We start from the raw sequence: 21,287 nt of genomic DNA, 5'->3' as shown, positions 1-21,287 counted from the left end.
TCTTGTATCGAAGCAGCAACAAAATTTTTTACATAATGGAAAGCTATAAGCCATTCCTTGGGGCAAAGTTTCCAATGAAGTTGCTTCATGGGTACCTAAAAGGGAGTGTAGAAGGGGACATAATGAAATGGAGGGTAGGATCAGGTATGGGAAGAGACAAGAGAGAAGTACAGAGGATCAGAAAATATAAATATGTAGCACTAGAGGATGGGGAACTGGGGGTAGGCTCTAGAAAGTCCAAGAAACCAGGGAATTGAGAGGTTCCCAGGACCCAAGGGGAATGACATTAGCCAAAATATCCAACAGAGGGGACACAGAACGTATAGAGGCCACATCCAGTAGACAGGCACGGGCACCAGTTGAGGGATTGAGCCACCCATCCATATCAAAACTTTTAACCTAGAATCATTTCTGTCTAAAGACAGGAAAGACCCCATCAGAAGAGGAAAGGACTGACAGAACTGAAGGGGATTGCAACCCCATAGGAAGAACAATATCAACCCACTGGACCATAAAGAGCATCCAGGGACTAAACCACCTATCAGAGAGTATACATGGAGAGATGCATGGCTCCAGCTCTATATGTAGCAAAGGATGGCTTCATCTGGCATCAGTGGGAGGGGAGGCCCTTGGTCCTGTGGAGGCTTGATGCCCCAGTGTAGGGCGATGCTAGAGCAGTGTGAATCTGGAGTGGGTGGAGGCAGAGAGGGGGATGGAATGGGTGGTGTGTGGAGGGGGAAGAGGGAAAGGGGTTATCATTTGAATTGTAAACAAATAAAATGATTAATAAAAAGAGGAAAGATGTCTACATTATATCAAATTAATATTTTTCTGATGACTACAACAGAACATGAAGGTCAGATAATGGTAATTAAGAGAAAATAGCAAAGAAAAAAAAAGGCGACGGCCAGGCAACTGTGGTAAGTGCAACAGTGGTGTATGTAATTCCAACTACAATGTTAAATAAGACCAAATAAGATTCATACGTAAAGAAAGCAGAAGATGGCATTTGACAGAAATCAGTCCCTGGGACAGCATTTTAATAATACTGTGTTATGTGATGAGCTTTTAATCTCCTTAGTCACTGCTATTTTAATGTCAGACTGATTTCTAGCTACTTAAAAGGAAGCTTCAGGAATCTGTTAGGGAAAAAACCTCACATGTGTGTTTTCCTTGCTCGATTAAGCATGGCCACGTTCTCTGTGACATTTTTTTTTTCAAAGGTGCTATTGGTAGTTCGATCATAAATGCAAGTTTATAATCACAAAAGAGTTTCTTGTATACCATACATGAAGGTAAGTCTGTTTAATCATTGATATTTTAGACATGAACATTAATGTCTCATTTCTTCATTCATCTGGTGGCCATTATATTTTTAGAAAATGATGTCTACATATAGGGCGCCATCCTGGAGAACTTCATGAAGGTATTTTTGACCATAGTCAAAAGAAACATGTGAGAAAAGTGTTGATTTACTCATGTACCCTGGTCACAGTATATTGAGTGAAGCCAAGGCCTTTCTCTACACAAAGGATAAAGAGGATGAGAAAGAAATTAGGGAAACAACACACTTCACACTAGTCACAAATAATATGAAATACCATGGTGTGATTCTAACTAAGAAAGTGAAAGATCTGTATGATAAGAACTTTAAGTCTTTGAAGACAGAAATTAAAGAAGATCTCAGAAGATGGAAAGATCTCCCATGCTCATGGACTGGCAGGATCAATATAGTAAAAATGGCTACCATGCCAAAATTAATCTGAGATTCATGCAATCCCCATCAAAATTCCAACTAAATGCTTCATCGAATTAGAAAAGGCAATTTGCAAATTCATCTGGAATAACAAAAAAACCTAGGATAGCAAAAGCTATTTTCAATGATAAAAGAACCTCTGGTGGAATCACCATGCCTGACCTCAAGCTGTACTACAGAGCAATTGTGATAAAACCTGCATGGTACTGGTACAGCGACAGACAGGTAGACCAATGGAATAGAATTGAAGACCCAGAAAGGAACCCAGGCACCTATGGTCACTTGATCTTTGACAAGGGAGCTAAAACAATGACAGCATATGCTGACAAGGATGTGGAGAAAGAGGAGCACTCCTCCTTTACTGGTGGGATTGCAAGCTTGTATAACCACTCTGGAAGTCAGTCTGGTGGTTCCAAAGAAAACTGGACATAGTACTACCAGAAGATCCAGCAATACCTCTCCTGGGCATATACCCAGAAGATGTTCCAACTTGTAATAAGGACACATGCTCCACTATGTTCATAAGCAGCCTTACTTATAATAGTCAGAAGTGGAAAGAACCCAGATGCCCCTCAATACAGGAATGGATACAGAAAATGTGGTACTTTTACACAATGGAGTACTACTCAGCTATTAAAAGATTGAATTTATGAAATTCTTAGGCAATTGGGTATCTGGATGATATCATCCTGAGTGAGGTAACCCAATCACAAAAGAACACACATGATATGCACTCACTGATAAGTGGATATTAGCCTGGAAATTTAAACACCCAAGATACAAATTGCAAAACACATGAAACTCAAGAAGAAGGTAGACCAAAGTGTAGATACTTTGTTCCTTCTTAGAAGGGGGAACAAGCAGGGCAGTGGTGGCGCACGCCTTTAATCCTAGCACTTGGGAGGCAGAGGCAGGTGGATTTCTGAGTTTCGAGGCCAGCCTGGTCTATATTGTGAGTTCCAGGACAGCCAGGGCTATACAGAGGAACCCTATCCAAAAAGAAAGCGGGGGGGGGGGGGAGAGAAAATACCCAATGGAAGGAGTTACAGAGACAAAATTTGGAGCTGAGACTGAAGGATGGACCATACAAAGACTGCCCCACCAAGGGATCCATCCCATAAACAACCACCAAACCCAGACACTACTGCATATGCCAGCAAGATTTTGCTGACAGAACCTGGCTATAGCTGTCTCTTGTGAGGCTATGCCAGTGCCTGGCAAGTACAGAAGTGAATGCCCACAGTCATCTATTGAATGGAACACATGCCCCCAATGAAGAAGCTAGAGAAACTACCCAAGGAGCTAAAGGGGTCTGCAACCCTATAGGAGGAACAACAATATCCACTAACCAGTAACCCCAGAGCTCGTGTCTCTAGCTGCATATGTAGTAGAAGATGGCCTAGTCAGCCATCATTGGGAGGAGAGGCCCTTTGTCTTGCGGAGATTATATGCCCCAGTACAGGGGAATGACAAGGCCAGGAAGCAGGAGTGGGTGGTTTGGGGAGCAGGGCTTGGGAGGGTATAGGGGACTTTCTCAGAGGAAACTTGGAAAGGGGATAGCATTTGAAATGTAAAGGAAGAAAATATCTAAAAAACATTTTTTAAAAAAGAAAAAAAGAAAAGAAGGAAGAATCCAACGCAAGGAGGTTAATGATACACATGAAAACAGAGATAGTAAATAAGTAATAATAAATAGTAAATAATGTTGTATTAGCTGCAAAAAAGGGAAAGCACACACACACACCTCAACATGACCACCAGCAGCAAGAACAATGACAACATACAAGGAGTTAGCCATCACTCCTCATTGGTATTGATAACAATGACCTCAGTTCACCAATAAAATACACAGGCGAACAGAATGGATGCTAACACATAATCTATCCTTCTATTGTATACAAATAATATAGCTCAACATCAAGGATAGGCATTACTTCAAGGTAAAGGGTGGAAAAAAGACATTCCAAGAAAATGGACCAAAGAAGCAAGCACGTACAGCCATTTACAAATACAGCAAAATAGATTTTAACCAAAAAGTAACCAAAAGAATTGGAGAAAGATACTATATATTCCTCAAATGGGAAAAAATCACCATAGATGACATTTAAATTTTTAACATCTATGCCTTGAACATATGATCACCAACCTTTGTAAAAGAAACAGTTAAAATCACATAAGGACTGTCATACATTTATACTAGGAAATTTTAATACCCAACTTCCACCAATTGACAAATTCTTCAGACCAAAACTAAACAGAGAAATACTCCAGCTGACTGAAGACATGAATATGAATTCAGCTGATATTTAGAAAATGTTCAACTAAAATATAAGAAAATATACCTTCTGCTCAGCACCTCATGAAACTTATTTATAAACTGACCACATATTCAGACACATTGCAATTCTCTAGGCATACAAGAAAACTGAAATAACAACTGTATCTTATCAGGCCACCATGGATTACAACTAGATATCAAAAAACCAAAGAGAACACAAAGCTTACAAACTCAGGGAGGCTGCACACCTCACTACTGAATGAAAGAAATGTTAAGACAGAAATAAAGGAAAAATTAGAGACTCTGTAGAATTCAATGAAAAGGACGACAATTGAGCAACATGCACAATCTTATGGAACACAAAGAAAATGAAAGTGGTGCTAAGATAAACGTTCATAGAACAAAATGCCTGCATGAAAAAAAAATGGAGAGCTCTCATACTGGCAATTTAACAGCACTCGTTAAAGTCTAGAACAGAAAGAAGTGAAGGAGCAATGAAAAAAGGGAGTAGACATCAGGAAATTATCAAATTGGGGATGAAATCAATAAAATAAAAAGAGAAGACTACAAAGAATTAATGAAACATGGAGATGGCCTTTGAGCCTTTTATTAGACAAGATAGACAAAAACATTAAAAAATAGAGAATATCCAAATTAACGAAATCTAAAATGAAAATGGGGACAAAATAAAAGACAATGAAGAATTCCAGAGAAGGACAAAGACATAGTTTTAAAAAGCATGTACTCCACTGCATTGGAAATTCTAAGAGATGGATAATTTACTCAATAGGTTCCACTTATCAAATTAAATCAAACTAAGATAAGTAACTTAAACGGACCTAAAAACCTAGAAAAAGAGAAGTCATTACAAATCTGCCACCAAAAATACCTCAGGGCCATGAGTTTTGGGGTAGAATCCTAGCAGACTTTCAAGGAGAAGGAGGATACTCCTCAAAGTATTCAACAATATTGAAAGAGAAGAAACTTTGGCTGATTTATTTTGTGAACCCATGTTAACTCAAATATCCAGTCAATAAAGACTCAGCAACAAAAGAGAATTTCAGACCAACTTTCCTTAAAGTGACTGACACAAAAACACTTTATAAAGCAAAACAAATAAAAAAGAAAGAAAATAGAAAAATTATCAAAAGAACATCCACCATGATCAATGAGGTATGCTTCATTAAATAGATGCAGGAATGTTTCAACATAATGTACTTAAAGTGAAAAAAAAGTGACCATCTCACTAGATGGTAAATAATTCTCTGACAATCTCCAACATCACTTTATGATAAAATTCTTGGAGTTATTAAGGATACAAGGGACATACCTAAACATAATAATGTTACCTTACAGCAAGCTTAGAGAAAACATTAAATTAAATGGAGAGACATTCAAATTAATTCCACTAATCCCCCAAAAAGTTAAGGTGGTCCATTCTCTCCATATCTATTCAAAATATTATCTAAAAGTTTAGCTAGAGTAATAAAACTGAAGGAGATGTAGGTAATATAAATTATAAAGGAGGAAGTAAAATTATCTTTATTTACAAATGAAGTGATAGTATGCATAAGTGAACCAAAACTTCCCACAGGCAATTCCTAGAGCTGACAAACACTTTCAGCAAACTTGTGGGGTACAGGATTAACTAAAAAAGAAAAAGAAAAAGCAGTAGACATCGAATGTGCAAATGAGTTTACAAGTGCAAACAAAATAAAGAGATATCATAATGTATGAATTGATTGTTGATGCTTGTCATATTTTCTTCAAATAATAATCTTGAGGAACTCAATAAAAGTGTGTAGGCTAAAATCTTACCAAGGTCTTTGTAGTCACAGATTACTTTTGGTATTATTAAAGGTCATCTAAGACTACTGTGATATGTAATAGCTTTAATATACTGATTATATACTAAAGAGTTTACTCTTGTTTAAAGATACCAAAAAATGCAAAACCTTAACATATTGACTGCGTTTATGTGTTTTCTCTGCATTATGACTTTTTCTCATGGTTTCTCAGCTTACTTCTATGTACAAAGGCTTTAACACATTGCTTATCCCTAGGTTTTCTCTCCACTATGTATTCTTTTATGTTCATAGATAACTGTGTTGTGAACAGTTTTTAATCACATTGATTACATTTAAGATTTTTCCCGGGGCTGGTGAGATGGCTCAGCGGGTAAGAGCACCCGACTGCTCTTCCGAAGGTCCAAAGTTCAAATCCCAGCAACCACATGGTGGCTCACAACCACCCGTAATGAGATCTGATGCCCTCTTCTGGTGTTTCTGAAGACAGCTACAGTGTACTTACACATAATAAATAAATAAATCTTTAAAAAAAAAAGATTTTTCTCCAATATGTATTCTGTTATGTATTTGAAGAGAACTATGATGTCTAAATGTCAGGAAAGAGCAAAAGAAACTAGTCCTAAGGACTGCCTTTTTCTTATCACTCTCCATTTAACCTGAGGTTGAAACTAAGTTCAAGTCCCAAGTCCTAGTGACCTGTGTACTTAACAATATCCGGCCAGGTTTCACTATTCATGTTTTGTTCCCACCTAAATGATGACTGTTCCTAAGTATAATTTCTGTTACTTGTGTTTTATTCCTCAAAACATAGTGCCCGTTCCTAACCACAAAAGAACAAATGGCTATGATACGGTAGACCATAAAATCTACATCTTGTATCATTTGACATAAAGTAACAACAGAGAAAAATCATGATTGGGGTGGGGGGAGGGATGTAGTTGTAACTTGGCACAGGATGTTGTGGTTTCAAACCTGAAGCTTATATAGTTTTATATAACCTGAAGGTTTGGAAGCTATATAACTTTCTGACTCAAGGTTGGGCTGGGGTATTTCAGCTAAGCTTCTGAGTATATTTATGGCCCTGATTGATGAGTAGTGACTTGATTATAATAAATTATTATCATTTGCATTGTCCTGTGTTTGAGTTGTGTTGGACCTCAGTCACCCCATACCATAAAGGCTTTATCACATTGCTGATATTCATAGAATTTCTCTCCAGTATTAATAGTTCCATAATGATGAAAACTATAGAGGTGTGCAAAAGTTTCACCATACTAATGCATCCACAGTTTCTTGCCAGTACAAATTCTTATATGATGAAGAAGACTACAGAAATGTGCAATGGCTTCACTATATTAACTACACTCACAGGGTTTGTGTCTTAGAATTTCCATTGCTAGGAATACATTTCATGACCAAGGCAACTCTTGTAAAAGCAAACACTTAATTGGGGCTGGCTTACACTTTTAGAGGTTTAGTCCATTTTCATCATAGCAGGAAGCATGGTAGGCATGCAGGTAAACATAATGCTGAAGAAGGAGCTGAGAGTTCTGCACCTTGATCCACAGGCAGCAAGGAAGAGACTGTCTTCTAGGGATCACACAGGAGGGTCTCTTCAGCGCTGGATGGAACTTCAAAGCCAAACCTAACAGTGATGCACTTCCTACAACAAGGCCACACCTTCTGACAATGCTACTCCCTGGGTCAACCGTATTCAAGATACTACATTCCACTTGCTGGCCTGCATTTGATTGTTCAAAAACGTGGGTATATGGGGACCACACTTTAACATAGTATAATACAAAATATATGATATTCAACTTCAAAAGGACTCATCATCTATAGCAGTCTCACTAATAAAGTCCAAAGTTCATCATCTGAGATTCATCCAATCACCTAACTGTAATCCCCTACATTTTCAAAAACAAATAGCACATTATATCATTGTATACCTCCAAATTCACAAGATATACTTTGCCATTCTTTATGTTTTGTTTTGTTTTTGTTTGTTTTGTTTTCGAGACAGGGTTTCTCTGTAACCTTGGCTATCATGGAACTAACTCTGTAAACCAAGCTGGCCTCGAACTCACAAATCCGCCTGTCTTTGCCTCCCAAGTGCTGGGATTAAAGGTGTGTATCACCACTCCCCGACTACTTTTTTATTCCTAAATAGCAATGTGAGGAAATACTGGACCAAAAGAAGGCCAATCTCCAAATTCTGCATATCCGTGTCTGATTTCAAGTGATGTTCAGTTCTTCAACACCTTTGAGCTTATTTCACTCCAGCAAAATTCTTTCTCTTTGGCTGGACTTATTTCAGGAAAGCAGTTTTCCTGAGCAGGTATCCCATAGCTCTAGCATCTCAAAATCTTGGGGTCTCCAAGGTAACTACAATATTACATCTTCATGTTCCACTGGCTGGGATCTACACATGATCTTTTGCACTCCTCAAAAGAAAGTGGGTCACTTCTCCAGCTCTTTTCCCTATAGCACCCTAGGTTCTGGTTGACTTCACTCTACTGCTGTTGCTGTTCTTTCTGCTCATCCCATGGGACTGACACCTTCAATATGCTGGGTTTTCCTGCTGTAACAGGGGTGCACTGCTTTCCTCTCAAATACTCTCTTCATTACGCCATGTCTTAGCTGCTCTACATGACCCCTTCATGCCTTGAAACTAACACCACCTGGGTATTTCTCACACATGACCAAGTCCAGAAGCATCACAAGGTACAACTTTGGGTATCTCTGGAACACAGCATCTTTGTCCTTCCTGAAAACACTTACCAGAAGGTTCTACCTCAGTGATGCTGGTTTCTTCTTCACCACCCCTAATTTTTTATCTACAGCTAACCAACATCAATTGTCTCAGTAGTCCCTTCTACACTTGCCTCTAAAGCCAGAGCCACGGGGAAAAAGCTGCTTGGGGCCTTTCTATTACATGATCACCAGCTTTCAAATTTTCAACAACTTCACACTGCCTAAGCTTGGCTGTCCTGGAACTTGCTCAGTAGATTTACCTTGAATTCAGAGATCTGTGTATCCCTGTTTATTGAATGCTGGGATAAAAAGCATGGAAAAACCATGCCTGGACCTAAGCTTTTCTTCACCTAAAATTCTGCAGCAGGATGCCTTGAACCAGATATCTATTTGACTCTAATCTCCTGGGATTAACAGCATGTACCACCATGCCTGAACCTAGGAATTTCCATCTAGATGTTAAATTGAAAACTCAGAACAGGAATCACAGTCCATCCCTTGTTAATTTGAAAAATATTTATATCTCCTTATGTCCACATGAAAAGAATAACCAGGTAACAATCATTCCTAATGTGATACAGTTCTCCTTCCTAAAACTGCAAATCCATAAGTTTAGCTGGATGGAATCTTGCCTTAACATCACCTTTCCCTTAATGCCATGTAATATCTTTCATCACAAGATTTAGGTACATTCAACATCCTGGTGAGTCTTTCTTCCTTTCCTTCTTTCCTTCTTTCCTTCTTTCCTTCTTTCCTTCTTTCCTTCTTTCCTTCTTTCCTTCTTTCCTTCCTTCCTTCCTTCCTTCCTTCTTTCTTTCTTTCCTTTCTTTCTTTCTTTCTTTCCTTCTTTTTTCTTTGAGACAGGGTTTATCTGTATAGCCCTGGCTGTCCTGGAACTCACTTTGTAGACCAGGCTGGCCTTGAACTAAGAAATCTGCTTGCCTGTGCCTCCCGAGTGCTGGGAGTAAAGGTGTGCACCACCACACCCAGCGAGCCTTTTCTTATTGAACCTTATATTCTACATTTTTCCATTCTAAGATTATGCTTGATCAAAACAGTCATCATGAGAGTAAACACAGGACAAAGGCTATACTGGCTTTCCTTTTACTTCTTTGTCAATACATCACTCTTAAGACAAGGTCAAAAAGCAAAAATATTCTTAAGCAAAACATTATAAAAACATATACAGAGTTCAAATCACTCTCCAGTACCTATGTGTTCCACATTTCTCCTTGCATGTCCAATTAAATTCAACTTAATACATGTACAAATCCAAAGTCTAAAATTCCACATTGCTCCAAACAAAAACATGGCCAGGCCTATCATAGTAATACTTAATTCTGGGGTACTAACTTCAGTCTTAGAAAGAATTTCCATTGCTCAGAAGACAAATTGTGACCAAGGAAATGTTTAAAGGTAAATATTTAATTGGGCCTGGCTTACAGTTTCAAATATTTAATTTATTACCATTATAGCAGGAAGCATGGCAGCATGAAGGCAGCCATGATGCTAAAGAAGGAGCTGAGAATTCTGCATCTTCATGAGAAGGCAGGCAGGAAGAGACTATCTTCCAGCCAAACAGTAGGTGGGGCTGTTTTGTACTGCCCAAAGCTCCAAACACCACAACCCCAGTAATTCACTTCCTTCAAAAAAGTAAGATCTATTCCTGCAAGACACACCTACTAATAGTGCCACTGCTTATGGCCAAGCATATTCAAATTAACACAGTTTATATTTTCTATAAATACTTTCATACATTTAAATATGATTAGGACATGCAAGGCTTTACCATATTGGTTATATTGATAAGGTTTCTCTCTAGTATGTGTTCCTGTATGTATTCAGAGACTACTGTGGCATTTAAAGGATTTTCCAACTTGACTACATTCACAAGTGTTGGGAGCCGACCTGAGGCTCACAAGAAACGGGGTACACCTGGGAGGCAGACTGGAGCTGAAAGAGAGAGAACTAGACAGTCAAGAGAAATAATGGAGCTAAGTCAAGGTTTCTGATCAAAGCTCAAATGTTTAATAGCAAATGTGCTTATAAAGGGGAAGAGGCCCATTCCCATCAAACCATTCTTGGTGCTTGGAACCAGCTGCAGGTGATGACTTGCAGGTCTGGGTGTAGTCTTTGGAATATCTCAGGGGCCTTTCAGCAGGTTGCAAAGTCTTGAAGAACAGTGGCAGTGGCTGAACAATATAGTGATCTAGGGAGCAAGGGTCCACCCCAGGTGGTCTAATTCTCAGTGGCAGCAAGGTCAAAGTCTGGATCAGCCTGCTTCAGGCTGGGAGAGCCTACACACAAGATTTCCATCAATTATGTGTTCTTTTACGTCTTTGGAAACTATCGTGATATTCATAGTCTTTTTCACATTCACTGCATTTATAAGGTGTCTGTAAAACCTGTGTTCCTTTAAGTGTTTGGAGTGTACAATGACATGCAAAGGCTTTAACACATTCATTACAATCACAGGGCTTCTCTCAACTATGTGCTCATTAATGTACTTGGAGATGACTGTGATATGCAAAGGTTTTCTCACATCAATTACCTTCTTAAGGTTTCTCTCCTGCACAGTTTTTTGTATGTTTGGAGATGACTGTGGCCTCAAAAGGGTTTACCTTATTCATTATATTCATGCAGGTTTTCTGCCATATGTGTTCTTTTATGTATGGGATGATGACTGTGTCACACAAGGGATTAGTACTCTGAAAAAATGGAAAGAGTTACTTTTTGGAATGTGTTCTTTATGTAGTTGCAGATGACAGTAAATTGCCAAGGTTTTTACCACAGTGATTACAATAATGAGGGTTCTCCCCAGTGTGCTTCACTTTGTATACATGTGAAGAATTAAGACATGCAAAGGCTTTACTGCATTGACAACATTCATGAGGTTTCTCTCTTGCATGTGATCTCTTATGTCATTGCAGATGACTGTGACTTGAAATGCTTTACACCGCTGACTACATTCATAAGGTTTCTCTCCTGTATGTGTACTTTTAAAATAATGGAGATTACAAAGTTCTGAAGTGTGTCCCACATTGATTATATTCATGAGGTTTTTGTCCAGTATGGTATCTTTTATTTTTTGGAGACTAGTGAAAACTGCAAAGACTTCATTATCACATTGCTTACATTCATAAGGTTACTCTCCAAAATGGGTTGGTTCTTTTGTCTTTTTGAGATAATTACTTTGTGAAAAGGCTTTTACCACATTGGTTACATTAAGATTTCTCTCCACTATGTGTTTTTTTATGTCTTTGTTGACTTCTCCCTTGTGAATAGTCTTTCCACATTGATAATTATCCTAAGATTACTCTCCAGTATGGGTTCTTTTATGACATTGGAGATGAGTGGATGTAGCAAAGGCTTTACCACACTGATTACATTCATAAGGTTTTTCTCCAGTATGGGTACTTTTATGATATCTGAGACCACTGTGACAGGAAAAGGCTTTACCACATTGATTACATTCATAAGGTTTCTGTCCAGTATGGGTTCTTTTATGATATCTAAGACTATTGTGACAGGAAAAGGCTTCCCCACAATGATTACATTCATAAGGTTTCTCTCTAGTATGGGTTCTTTTATGATGTTGGAGATGAGCAGGTCTTGCAAAGGCTTTACCACAATGATTACATTCATAAGGTTTCTCTCAGGTATGGGTTCTTTTATGACATTGGAGATGACTGAGCCTTGCAAAGCCTTTCCCACATTGATTACATTCATAAGGTTTCTCTCCAGTATGGGTTCTTTTATGATGTTGGAGATGAGCGGGTCTTGCAAAGGCTTTACTACATTGATTACATTCATAAGGTTTCTCTCCAGTATGGGTTCTTTTATGACATTGGAGATGACTGAGCCTTGCAAAGGCTTTACTACAATGATTACATTTATAAGGTTTTTCTCCAGTATGGGTTCTTTTATGATTTCTGAGACCACCCTGACAAGAAAAGGCTTTACCACATTGATTACATTCATAAGGTTTCTCTCCAGTATGGGTCCTTTTATGACATTGGAGATCAGCGGGTCTTGCAAAGGCTTTACCACATTGATTACATTCATAAGGTTTCTCTCCAGTATGGGTTCTTTTATGATATCTGAGATTACTGTGAGAGGAAAAGGCTTTCCCACATTGATTACATTCATAAGGTTTCTCTCCAGTATGGGTTCTTTTATGTCTTTGGAGATGAGCAGGTCTTGCAAAGGCTTTACCACAATGATTACATTCATGAGGTTTCTCTCCAGTATGGGTTCTTTTATGATATCTGAGACTACTGTGAGAGGAAAAGGCTTTACCACATTGATTACATTCATAGAGTTTCTTCCAACTATGACTTCTTACATGCCTGGAATGATAATCGGTACATGTGAAAGCTTTAACACACTCATTACCTTTATCGATCATTTCATCTATATTGATTAATTTTACAGGTTGGTCTAATAATAAAGAATTATCAGATCTTAAGTTTTTATCACTTTGCATGTTCATGGTGTTCTCCCTCTCTATAGGTTGTTTTGCCTCTTTGAAAACAGCTGTGATGGTAAGAGCATTTATAAAATGGCTCATATATACATATATATATATATATATATATATATATATATATATATATATATAAAACAACCTTTTTCTATATGACATTTCTATATGACGTATTTCCCATACCTTAAGAACAATGAAACAATGCAGAGCTTTTTACAAGCGATAGCATTCATAATTTCCCTGTAGTGTGAATCACAGCACATTAGCACTGTGAAGCAGGACAAACAGATGAATTTCCACATTTTTTCCTCGGTGTGACTTTGAAGATGTTTTCAGTAAAGTAAGAAAACCAATTAATCAAAAACTCCTATCACGTTCAGAAAGTCTAACAAAGTCAGAAAACTACATATCTTCTCATTGTTCTGGAAAGAGGTGTGTTGCTATTTTCAATGTTCATAGACTCTCATGGTTTTGTCCATTTGTCCCTTGATATACCCATTAAAAGAAGAACAAATGAAAGTTTTCCACATTGTATTCACAACAGTTGACATTTTGTTCTTTGTAGACATGCTATATATGGATTAAGGTTTCTCCACTCAAGATTCTTGACTCTCATAAACTGACCTCTATAAAGTTAGGAATGAGTCTGCAAGAATATAAGTATCACCAACTTTACCTTGAAATACTCGCTTCCTAGAAGGTAATATATATATATACACACACATCACTATTCAATGTGCAACATTTAAATATTATGAGACTATACAGAGTGTAGTTCCATAGCATAGGTTTAATGGAGCTACAAATCAAATAAAGGGATCTCTGAAGGCATTGTTTCCTTGTTTCCATTCTTAGACGAATGCCTTGGAACCACAAATCAGATAATAGACTCTGAGGTACACACACTTTCGAGAATATCATAATCATAGCTACAGGTAATGGATTGATATTTGACACTCTTGCTTTTCTTTAGAACTTCCAAAACTTACTACAATTTCCTCACAGACATATTTGTATCAGCTTGCACATGAAAATTACCTTGTATGTCCTCGAGAACTTTGACATGGTTCTTCAATATGATGGTCTTCACATTTGTAGCCTAAAATACAGCAACAGAAAATGAATGATATATTATTAGAAATTAGGAATAATTTAAGTTACTGTAAATTTTCACAGCTGTGAACCTGATTTATTCAATTCAATCTTACTTGTTCTCAATTTAAATAACAGAAGATCATCAATAACCAAAACACATTTGTTCGCTTAATTTGAAAAGCAAAAGAAAATTCACAGTCTTACCTATAGAAGTAAGGTTCCAGTAGGTGTCCAACATAACATCTTTGTAGAGATTCATCTGGGAAGGATCCAGCAAATTCCATTCTTCTTTAGTGAAGTTCACATGCACATCGTCAAAAGTCACTGCATCCTAAAATATCCCAGAAACGTGTACAACACAAAGCATGATAATAACATCACTAGTTATTACCTGACATAGAAGTTGTACTCTAATAACCATGCCTTTTTAGAAGGAAATTGAATTATAATGTTCACATATGTTGCTGTTGAACCTTTTGCCTAGGAGATAGCCTTGCAAGGGAAATGCCAATTGAGAGGGAGATTGCAAGGGGATACAGATCAACAGTACCAAGCCCACATCTGAGAAGCTGTATGAACAATTACTAACTACAAAAATATTGGACAAGATGGGGGTATTTGCTCGTGACTTTAATCCAGAGGCACAGGAAGGTGTATTTCCTCAAGCTGGAGGCCTGCATCATCTATGAAACCGATTCCAGGACAGCAAAAGTTACATAGTAAGACTCTCACTCCCCCTGCAAATATCACCCAAGGAAACAGAAATGATAGAAAGAACCCATAGTTCTGCACTGGAGTTCCTACAAAGAATTATACATTAACTGCAGTTCTGTATTCATCTTGCAGAAACATGAGGTACACCGGTTTAAACTGTAACATTAATAAAATTTTGCTAAAAATTTGAATTATGAAAATTATGGATCAGTTTAAACCACAACGCTGTAGACACAAAGAACAGCATTTTTCCTCTCAAAGAGAAATGCAGAGGCAAAGCTGGATCAGAGACTGAGGGAATGGCCAATGAAAACTTGCCCAAATAGAGACATATCCCATTTTATTTGTAACAACTAGAAACTGCAAAGAATCCAGATGTCCCTCAACCGAAATACGTATACAGAAAATGTGGTTTATTTACAAAATGGAATACTAATAAGCTATTAAAAACAAGGACATCATGAATTTTCCAGGCCAATGGATACAGGTAGAAACTATCATCCTGAGTGAGGCAACCCAGAAACAAAATGACATGAATATATGTACTCACTTACAAGTGAACATTAATCATAAAGTACAGGATATCCACACTATATTCCATAGAACCAAAGAAGCTAAACAAGAAGAAAAGCCCTAATGAGCATTGTTGAATCTCATTCAAAAGGGGAAGGAGGCAGATGGTAGAAAGAGAGAGAACTGGATGGGAGAGTGGATAAGTAAGGGGAAGGGCGAGTGGCCAGGAACAGGTGTTGTGAGAGACAAGAGATGGTCAGGGGGTCAGGAATATGAATGGAATTCTGCACCTTGACGGGGAGGGGTATGGAAGGGTGGGGAATCTTTAGGTTGTGCCAGAGACCAGGAATGAGAGGTCATCAAGGATAATATGGGGGTGATCTTAGTTGAGATGCATGGCAGAGAGTTATGGACCCTCTTGCTACCAGGAAGGACCCCTAGTGGAGAATTAAGCACAGTATATGAACCAAATACATTTGCTCCCAAAATTGGTCCTGTCTAAAGAAATGCAGGCACAAAGATGGAGCAGAGACTGAGGGAATGGACAAATGATAACCCTGACCAACTTGAGACCCATCCCATGGGCAAGCTCATATCCTGACATTAGTGATGGTCCTTTGTTATACTTGCAGACAGTAGCTTAGCATAACTGTCCTCTGAGAGTCTCCATCCAGCACCTGACTGAGAGATGCAGAGACTCACAGCCTATCATTGGACAGGGCTTAGGGAGTCATTTGGAAGAGTTGGGGGAAAGGATTGAGGGCCTGCAAAGGAACAGGAAGTCTATTAGAAGATCCAGCGAGTCAACTATCAGGTACACTAGGAGATTCTCAGAGAGTGACCCACCAGCCAAAGAGCAAACACAGGGTGGGCCAAGGCCCCACCATATATGTAGTAAATGTGCTTCAGTGTTCACATGGGTCCTGGAACAAATAGAGTGGGGGGATGTCCCTTATGGTATTGTCTGTCTGTCCAACCTGTTAGTCTCTTCAGTCTAACTTGGCTGCCTTGTCTGACCTCAGTAGCAGAGACCTGACTTGTCATGTTGCGGGGATACTCAGGTGGTCCCCACTCTCCCTGGGTAGATGAAAAGGAGTTAAGGATGAGGGACTGTGTAATGTGGAAAGGGGAGGGGGTTGCAATTGGAATGTATTTTGAATAAATATATAAATGGGAAAAGTGAACAAATACATATAAATAGAATAAAAATATACAAATCAGGCAATTATTTTTAAACTTTTCCCTACTCAATATCTCATAGAAAAAACTTAGTAAGAAATATTTTTGGCTAAAATGTTACACAAATGACCTCTAGCTAAAGTTTTTACAGAGTCGATTTTCCACTGACATGCTGTGACCTCCACTTCCTCTGGTTGCATTACTGCTAACACTGGAATCGTTCAGGTTCTATGACTACAACCGTTAAGCTCCATCTACAGCTTTCTATGACTTTTGACATCTCAATTTTTGATATTTTCCACATTCCTCCAAAAGAGAACATAGATGCTGTCCAGCAGCAAAATCACCTTTTTATACCAATTTTTGTTGTTGTCGTTCTAACTTGCTACTCTGCTGCTGAATAGACTCCTGCAAGCAAAAGCATCTCAGGCAGTAGATGGTTGTTGTACGTGATTCAGTCAGATCACTGTCCACCATTCTGGAAAGTTAGAATAGAAACTGGAGCTAGAATATGAAGGAAAATAATGAAGAACACTGTTTCTTGGCTTGTCCTCTTACTTGGTCACTGTCCCATGCTCAGCTAGCTCTCATCCAGCCCAGGCCCACTTGCTTAAGAATATTGCCTCCCTAAGTAGAAAAGCCTTCCCAAAATATCATCAACACTATCTCTCACAGACATAGCAACCAGCCATTCTGATGAGGGCACACCTTCAATTGAGGTTCCTTACTATGTTTGTAGCTCTGAAATGTTGAGAACCGAAGACAATTATGACATGGAGACAATAATAACTGAGGAAATTGTAAAAACCCAAAACAAATGTGCTACCCATATCAATTTCAGGAGCCCCTGTCACTACAAGACAGAGGTGGAGTTGTGGCTGAGCGAGGAAAAATGGGTAGGTCAATGGATTAGAGCAGGGAAGGACCCTGGAGTGAGGAGTTCAGAGGCTTTGCTGCTCTGGTGTGAGGTATCTTTAACCCCGCGTTCCCCGGCTAGTGCTACCAAAGAGGTGGCTAAAGCAGCTGGAAGGTGAACAGAGAAGCACATTGCACAAGCCTAGAAATAACACTGCTCGTCTAATGAGATATGTTAACTTTGTTGCAATGGATGAAGAACAACTTTCCCTCTAATAACAGTTCAGAGTCCAAAACTACCGTCAAATATGGACTGGGAACAGGGTTGATCAGGAGGGGGAAAATGAGGTCTTTGTCCTTTCCACCCTGTAAAACAGGATAGGGAGAGCCTGATTTTGCCCTGGATTGGGTCTCGAAGAGCTCTCTATAATGGGCAATCTAGTGGGTGTAGGTCCTCTTAGGAAGAAGGATTTAACCCCAGATGATGATTTAGTCACTAAATCAATAGGATGGAAAAAAATCTTATTTCCTCTCTCTCAGTCACAGAATAATAAAGTACCACACATATGAGGGAAAGTCACAAGGTGTCAGTAAAGGCTATCCAGCAGATTCATACATGTGTACATAAGAAAAGATGAAGAAAGGATGGCAGCTGTGAGTCATGAAGCAGGGTTTCAAGTCTGCTCTAACTCTCCAAGCACTTAAGACCAAGGGCACACCATCCTCTATACCAGACTATGGAACATCTTCCAAGGCCCTGTGGCTACAACTCTCCAGTGCACCCACTGTACCATGGTTCCAAGTTCACTTTAGTCATCTCCCTCCAAGAATAATCAAGAAAAATAGGAAAAACAAGACACACGGATGCAAATGTGACAGACAAGCCATTGATACAAAGAACAACAATGACACATTCTAACAGCTGGCCTTTCAACACCTCTGTTCTGAGTCCTAGAGGTCTTTGAGTTTCAGTCAACGCACCAAGATATTATACCCAAGTCACAGGAACCTCAATGACAACCAAGGATCTTATTGCAATGCAAACACACAAGGTTTTGTATTATGGGCTCAGTAACAGGGTCTGACACCAGTCAACCTGGTATCAGGTCCAAAATAAGAGACCAAGTCTAGAGGTGCTGGATATATATTGTAGTTACAGCAAGGCTGGGGAATTTCCATACAGGTCAGCAACCTAGTATTTTGAAAACTGTATATCTGGCATAATCTGCAGGAACCAAACATGAGGCAAAAACTATCTGACAACCATGATGGCTAAGCTAACATTTTTTTCCCCTGCACGTTGTATTAGTTATCTATATGTAGCTTGACCCTGCTGCTCTACCGTCACTGGCTGTTCATAGGATGTTTGCTCAGGTGTTCTATGTGCACTCTCAAAAACGCATTTGGTTGAGCTTTACAACTCACCCTTGTGCCTGAGCCCATTATTATTGGAAAATACTCCTGTTCAACCGCAAGCCATGCCTGCCAGTAGACTAGGTAATTTGTCCAAAGACCTACCCCACTATCTGTTACTCTAGACCCTAATATCAGTTGCCCTTACCACTGGACAAAATACCAGTAGAAGTTTCCTCTCCCCCTGTGCATGCCTCCTATAGCTACCACAAATAATCCCCACCTACCCTTCCTTTCCTGCCTCATCCTTCTGTCTCAGCCCCCACTTGGGCAGACACATACTGTTCAACCACATGCCATGTCTGAAAGGACACCAGGTAAGCTTCCATAGATCTACCACACTATGTGCTATCCCAGATGTAATTTTCACAGTTGTCCCTAGCACTTTACCAAACAGCAAAGGCAGCTTAATCTCTCTCCTGACTATGTCTCCTTGTGGGTTGCTAAGATCATCTCTTTCTGCCTGCCTCTTTTTCCATCTTCCAACATTAGTAAGCATTCCCCCTTGAACATACCTCCAAACAGGTCCATCAAAGAAGCAACCCTCAGTCAACACTGTGAGAATCCGGGTATCAGCTGGGCATGGTGGCACACACATTTATTCCCAGCACTTAGGAGGCAGAGGCAGGCGGTATTCTGAGTTCAAGGCCAACCTGGCCTACAGAGTGAATTACAGGACAGGCAGGGCTACACAGAGAAACCCTGTTTCTGAAAACCAAAAATAAATAAATAAATAAATCTATATATCAACCAGTAACCCAGGTATAAAACTACCACCCAAACAGCACAAACCCAGAAACCAAATCACCTCAAATACAGAGGCCTAGACACCAGCAAATGAATATAATGAATAATAGCCAGGAAAATATATCAACAAGAAATCCAAGCTATCCTAACACAGCAGGCCCTAGAAATTAAAACATGCAATAGATACAGTGGAGAAATGGTTGTTTGGGGGAAGGGAAAGGAGTGAAAACATGGGGGAAGGTATAGCTGTGCACAAAAGAGCTTTAGAAAGGCACACAGACAGAGCAGAGAGAGACAGCCACAAGGGTAGGGAAATAGAGGGAGGGGCAAGCATGTGCAGAGAACAGAGACAGGGAACAAAGCACAGAGCTGCTGTAGCTGTGGTTCATGTATATAAAGCACACCTGACAAAAGCAGCAGGTGATGGAGAAAGGTAACGACTTAAGCATTTGCTAATTCCCTAAGAGAAAGCCATTGAATTTGCTGTACACTGACAACCACAGAGGCAAGGTTCACCCATGGGCCAGGAAGGGAAGAGAGACTCTCAGGCATTAAAGATGAATAGAAAACAATGATAAATTGGTCAAAAAATATGGATTCCAGATGTTTCCTGGCACTAAATAACCAGGAATTCTGCAACATATGAGAAGGTGAAAAGTAGAAATTATTGGAATAGAAGAAGAATATCAGCTCAAAGGTCTAGAAAATATTTTCAGTGAAATCATAAATGAAAAATTTTCTAAAGAAGAAAATACCTATTAAAGTACAAATTAGCATCCAAAATAGCAAACATATTGGACCAAAAAAGTCTTTGTGCCACAAACTGTCAAAACTCTAAACATATAAAGCAAAGAAATATGAAAAACTGCAACAGAAAGAAACTAAAAGCTAAACAAAACAAAAACAAGTAACGTATGGAAGCAGACCTATTAGCTTCATATCTGTCTTCTCAATGTCTACTAGAAAAGACAACAGTGTTTGGACCGTTTTGTGCTGCAGAGTCAAAGAAACCACCCATGTTTCTACAAGAAAGCAACTGGTCCAAATGTTTTGGACAGATTCAGAATCAGCTATGATAATGAAGTTATTCAGAGGTCACTGCCTGAGACCTCACAGGTGGTCATATTTGGATGATGCTTCCCATGCAGCCCCAGAGAGGACCCACCACCCCATCTCCCACGGCTCAACAACCTGCCCCTACCCATTGTGGGCAGTGATCCTGTGCTCACCATGTCTAAATCTCAGAGCTTCCTGAGGTCCCCTCAATGCACCCAACAGCAGATCTCAGAGCAGGACACAGAGAACCATTCAAGCCTGCACAGCCACAGCGATCTTTTAGAAAGTCACCCGGAAGATCCCGCCTCTTTGTCTGACTGGCATGTCTCCCTGGAGACCTTGATTGGCCAGTGAGTCTTACCCCGCCTCAATGTTAATGTGTGCTTCCTGTCGAAGGCTGGACTTTTTCCAGATCTCGGGAGCCCTTTTCAGCTCATTAGCATTCGTGCTTTCCCTGGGGGAAGAATCCACCATTCCAGCTCAGGCTATTCTGCTGCCAGCTTCTCCCCTCTGTGAGCAATGATCCTTACTTCAGACCTTGCCTGAACATTCCTCATAGCACTTGCCTACTTTTTCCTGAAATCAAGATGAGTAGCTTGAATAGCCCATTACTCTAGTTGCATTGTAGGT

At 39.4% G+C, this 21,287-nt stretch overlaps 1 long non-coding RNA gene across 2 annotated transcripts; it reads right to left on the bottom strand.

Annotated features, from left to right (window-relative positions):
- Nucleotides 1–602: 602 nt before the first annotated feature.
- On the bottom strand, nucleotides 603–20,953 carry Gm19448. 2 transcript variants are annotated; one of them, XR_001780986.1, is made up of 4 exons: nucleotides 20,831–20,953; nucleotides 14,385–14,511; nucleotides 14,124–14,184; nucleotides 603–685 (listed from the first exon to the last, which is right to left on the bottom strand). It is a non-coding gene; the product is annotated as a predicted gene, 19448 (long non-coding RNA). The 2 variants fall into 2 exon arrangements; XR_001780987.1 differs by lacking the exon at nucleotides 603–685 and adding an exon at nucleotides 12,874–12,948.
- Nucleotides 20,954–21,287: the final 334 nt, after the last annotated feature.

The sequence above is a fragment of the Mus musculus genome, chromosome 13 (genome assembly GCF_000001635.26).
Source record: "Mus musculus strain C57BL/6J chromosome 13, GRCm38.p6 C57BL/6J".
Lineage (NCBI taxonomy): Eukaryota > Metazoa > Chordata > Mammalia > Rodentia > Muridae > Mus > Mus musculus.
Note: the sequence above shows the minus strand (reverse complement) of the source record. Positions and strands in the feature narration are given on the sequence as shown.